Below are 6082 nucleotides of genomic sequence, written 5' to 3' on the forward strand. Positions count from 1 at the left end.
TTGTAGATATTATTTAATTATTTCTACATCTTTGAGAATATTCTAAAAAAAATTTACGGTGTTAAATTTCATTATTAGGGTACCCTTTACGTAAATGGACAACTCTCATATATATTTATATAATAATAAATAGATAAATACAAGAAAACACTAAGAAAGTTAAGAAAAACAATAAGTAACATTTATTGCGCTTAAGCTGCAAGTAAACAGCACTCATTAGATAAGTTCAAAATGAAGAATAAAACAAAGAAACATCTTTTGTTTTCATATTTTGTAATCTGGCAATCTTTCTGCGAAAACATTTTTAAATCATTCTTGAAAAATAACTGTCCAAGTAAGTTGTTATGATTTTGCTACTCGCTTTATAGTCCCCCCTTTTTAATGTTTTTTATTTTATTTTTTCTTTTTATTTTATTTTATTATCTGTTTTTACATGTTATATTTACTTTTTATGATCTATTTTTACGTAGTTACTTTATAAAAAAAATTTTTTTGAGTGCTCCTCACACTATTGTATTAATATATTTTGCTTTGGCTTTATTGATACAATATCAGAAAGCACTCTGTTTTGCGGATATAATCGTGTGGGCTGAAGAAAAGATTATATCTTTTTTTTTCCGGCTTTTTTTCCGGTTTTTTAATTAACATTTCATTTTTTTTTTTTTTTTTTTTTTTTAAATAAAATATTGTTTGTTGTTTTTTTTTTTACTTATTATTTCCCACCCCCTTTTTTTCATATGTCTTTAATTTTTCTTTGTTTTATTCTTCATTTTGAACTTATATATTTATATATATATATATATACACACACACCACACACATGTATAGCACAATAAGGGTAAAAAGAAAAGAGAAAAAAATTAAGAAAAATAATAAGTTTTATTTACTGCACATAAGCTGCAAGTATATAGAGCTCATAAAATAAGTGAAAAATATAGAGAAAACGTGAAAAATAATATAATAAAACAAGAAGAAAAATTATTAAAATAAAATATTTTTAAAAACATTTTTAAATTATTAATCTTGTTTTCAGACTTTTTAATCTTTTTTTTTTTAAATATTATATTTTAATAATTTTTCTTCTATTTTCATTAATTTTTATTATATTATTTTCCATCTATATATAAACTAATCTATTTAAATTATATCAATCTTGAAGGCTCAATTTTATTTCTGAAAATTGAGTAGAAACCTTGCGTCAGTTTTTTTTTTTTTTTGCATTTTAATAGTGTTATTGTGCATTGTCAAGATTTCTCTTTGTTTTTTCTTCTTAGTTAATAGGAAACCTGTAAAGATCCGAAAAAGAAAAGAAACAGAACGATTTGTGTGTTACCAATGTCCATTCAGAAGTGATTCAGAGTCAGAGATGACCCAACATTTGATGACCCATAGTTCAGATTTGAATTTTTCTTGTTTAATTTGCAAGCAGAAATTTTATTTCCAGGACGATCTTGCAGCTCATTTTAACTCACACAGTGAGAAGACATTCAGGTGTGAAACATGTTTCAGTGACTTTTCTAGGATAAGTTCCCTTATGTATCACCGCAAAACACATCTTGACTCAAGATCCTTTACTTGTAAGTACTGTGATAAAGTATTCAGCGATGTTTTTGCATTTAATCAGCATGAAGCTACTCATAATGACCCCTTCCTTAATAATGTTGGTTCTTAATTAGTTAATATTTTAGGAAATTTCATAATTTCCTTTTTAAGAAGAAAAAATATACATTGCTTCATTTATAGTTTGTATACATTCGCTAACTTTAAAAGTTTGAAGAAAAAAAAATACACAGCTTTTAAACTTTAGAAATCCACTGAAAACTGCTAAAGTTTTGAGATTTTATATATCACAGTTTTTATGCAACTCAAAAAGCGATTTTCTCAAAACAACATCTTGAAAAAGGTAACAGCAATTATTATGGCAACTGTATCCATTTGTTTCAAAAACAATTTGTTTCATTTTGGCTTTTTCTTTTAAAATTCATTAAATTCTTTGATATATAAGGAAAACCCTGTTTATCTTTTAGGTAAATATCTTTATTTTATAATTGATGACATGTTATTCGTAATAGATTTTTACATGATAATTAGGACTAATTAAATAGTTTTTAATTAAGTTAATAGTTCAGCATTTGATTATGTATTTTTTGTGACTAATACTTTTAGAATTATTAGAGAAAATCTTGTTCAAAGTTCCATGTTACATCGTAAAATGTGATAACATAAAATATGTATCATCCCCGTGGCAGAATCACAGCGACATTGACGCAGAATGTTACAGAGTTATTGCGCAAAGATTTTTTTTTTCTTCAGAAATTTACAAGCAATATTTGAATCATGCATTCAGATGAACACTTTTTGGTGAGCACAATTTATACCGATGGTATTGTAAATCGGTGTAATGTTTCAATTGTATTTTTGGCAGTTATTGATATTGATTTTCACCTGGTTTTTAAAGATCCCGATATATTTCAAACAATATGAAAAATTTGAATCTTACATTTGAGTATTTATTTTTTAAAGCAATAATTCTATCGAATTTTTGGCAGTTACTGCTATTGATTTCACCATGGTTTTTAAATCCGACATTTTTATATGATATTATTTATTGCAATAACCTAATCTCGAAAGGAGATACGCATTTGAGAAGTCCGATTTTCTTGATTTCGTATTCGATCTTTTTTTTTTCGGCAATTACTACTACGGATTTCCTTATTTTTAATTTTATTTTTTTATTGTGATGATTTTTTACAAAATACGAAAAAGGAAATAATTTGTAAGTCCCCCCCAACAGAATGCGAGAATATCATCCATAAATGTAGAAAAATAACCACATATTCAATTAAAAAGAATTATATAGTTTTTTCTTTTGTAAACACAGCGCTTTTGTTATTTAAATTATTGGCATATATGTTTGTTATTATTAAAAGTATCTTGCAGAACGATATTAGTACTAGAAAGTTTTGTCACAGATAGCTCGAAAAAATTCTGCCACAGGGTGCATCATAACTTTCAGCAATGTTTGAGTTAATGTAATGTTTGAGTAAATTTAAATCGCTATTTCTTAAAATCATGGGGGAAATTGTCAAAGTTTGCAGGTGGTTATAACTATGTAAATTTCTTAAACATTTTTACTCCTAAAAATTTACCATGTTTACCACATGTCACCGGTGATAATAATCTAAAAGCAATATTATCACTAAATTATGAAGTATTTGTCTGCTTTTATTGTTTTACATTTGTAATTTGAGATGATTTTAGTCATGTGAATATTCTATTGAATAAATGCTTGAACATTATTTAAAGAATGTTGATTAAGCATTAATCATCTTTTAAAATTTTTAGAAATATTCATTCTTTGTATTTAATTTCTTCATGCCATTTTTTAAATAGAAAATATAAACATAAGACTTTTATATTCAAGATGTCCTTCTCCCAATGTTATATTTAATATGAGAATCACAGCTATGTATCTGTTTCCTTTTTCTTGTGTTCATCATACATATTTTAAATTTTCTGATATGCTTGTCACGTGATTTTTGCTTATAATATTCATTGTTATTAAATTAATAGTAGAAAAACCATTCCTTTAAAACTTTTTTTTAACTGCCTAAAAAGGACTTTGCTTTTAGCTTTTAAATATAAATTTTAAATATATTATATACATAGCTGCCAACTCTACTGGATTTTCCAGTAGACTACTGGATTTTTCCAGTTTCTCCTGGTTTTTGTACATTTTAGCAAACTCCCTAAAATTGAGTCAGTTTCATAAAAATCCCTATTGAAATAGAATTTTTTTTATAGATTATTGCTTGAATATTTAAATAAGTATTACTAATATATGATAAGGAAATCCTCATTTATAAAAATCAGTTTGAAGCTTTTTTTGTTCTAAAATGTTTGGTTTATTTTTATTCAGAACTCCCTTTATTACATGTATTAAAACATCTTAATTATTTCGTATGAATTATATGCTTATTCAAAATTACAAGTAAACATAATTCACAACATTTCAAGCATATTTAACGCCAATTATGACTGGAAAAATTGCAGTTTTTCTATTTTGATGTCTATAAAAATCCCTAAAATTCCCCGTGTTTAAAATATTTAGCACATTTTGCTACAGTTATCATGAAATTTATATTATTTTGTAAAATCTACTGGATTTTTGTCTATCTATGTTGGCAGCTATGTATATATATATTGAGGTTTAAGATTTAAATCATGAATGAACAATAATAATATTTTATTTTATAAAGAGTTCAAAATTAAATTTTCTTGCGTTTCATACAGCTTTAATTTCTTCGTTTTAATTTTATTAATAATCTTATTAATTAAATTATTCATTTGATATTGGCATACATATCTATTGGCTGCACATCTGCAAATGAATTTGGGTTGAATATTGACAGCAAAGCCCTCTCTTCATCTCAATTATTCATTTTTCAAAAAAAAAAAAAAAAAAAAAGCTTTATTTTCTAGAAATTATTTTTATTTGAAGAAAATTATTACTTTTTTACTTACAAGTTAAAGATTTTGAGTCAAGATTTGTTAGTTATGAGTTATTTAATTTAAAATATTATAAACTTTAGACTGGTTATTTCATAAACTTGTGAAACTCAGTTAATTTTTAATTGGTGAAACTAATTACAAATTTATTTTGGTTTTTATATGCATAGAACATTAAATTATTTTTTCTCTTCAAAGATCTCAAAACTCTATTTACTGCCTTTATTTGTTTCAAGTGTGAGCCAATTATATCATTTTTTAAAATTTTTTTTAGGCGTAACAGTTTTAATTTTTGTGTAAGTTATCTATTTTTAATTTGAAAGGAATAGATTTATAATGTAATTATATGTTGATTCCTGATTTTATCTCTTACATACGAAAAAAAAACACATTTTAATGCACTGTAATTGTAATTTCTTTATCATTAAATATAAAAATAAACTTTTCAGCTTTTAAATTTTTTCTTGTTTATGTCATTATTAGTCTACAAAATGATACAAGGGCTTAAATTTATTCTTATACAATTCTTATTGTTTTATTCAGAGTGTTTACATATTGATTGTGCTTAGAAGATATTTTCTATAAAATTATATCAGTGAAATGTTCTGCTTATTGTCTAAAAGTGAACTATATTTCCTGTCATTAAATGTGATGAGATTAAAGTCAAATAAAGTACAATAATTTGAGCTGAAATACATTTCTCAATTTTTTATATTTATTAACTTTCATTGTTATAGAGTTTTTTTTAAAGTGATTTAAAGATTTAGTTATTTTTATATGTTTCTTTATGAAAAGTATCTCTTTAGTAAAGACCAGTATGTCCAGTTATACTAGGGGTGCACAACCTTTTTGAGTGAAGGACCACTTACTTTCTCAGCAGATTGAAGGGTCAAATATTAAAGTATTCGCATATGATGATGTCAAATATAATAATTTTTATGTGAACATCAGTGTTTTATAGGGGAAGTAATTTTTTAAAAATCTATCTATTTAGTATTGTACTTAAATAAAATTAAATACTTCTGAACGTTAGAATTCATTTAAAATTTAATAATGCAAAACTGATACTTTTTTTCTAAAAATGAATATTCCTATCTTAAAAATAAATGAGTGTATGTAAAACATGGCAAAAGTAATGTTTTCTTTTTTCAAAAGTGCATTTTAAAATAAATTCTAGCAATTAAAAAACTTTATGCTCATAAAATTAATGTATAAAGAAATTAAATTTTTTATTGATTAAGGGAACAAACAGTCCCCTTCAATTCTTGTGTAGATCTTCGGATCCTGCAGGTGGCGGTCCCATGCTTGAATGAAGGAAGAGGTTAGAGTCTCTTCCTCGTAAAAAACCGTTTGACTACAGAATTTAAAGGTCTGCGAATTGATGCATTACTAGCTGGAACAGCAATTTGTGTTGTTTTCAATGACGCGTTTATTTTATTCTTTGGAGTGAAGGGGGAAGGAATGAAGCGGCTTGGGGAAAACCTTCGGGAACCTTTGCAGTAGAAAGAGATCAGATTTGAAGCCCAAAACTAACCTTTATTGGATCATGGAATGTGATGACTATGTTTTAATG

This window comes from Parasteatoda tepidariorum, chromosome 2 (assembly GCF_982258835.1).
Source record: "Parasteatoda tepidariorum strain Cologne lab strain chromosome 2, Ptep-v5.0, whole genome shotgun sequence".
NCBI classification, from domain to species: domain Eukaryota; kingdom Metazoa; phylum Arthropoda; class Arachnida; order Araneae; family Theridiidae; genus Parasteatoda; species Parasteatoda tepidariorum.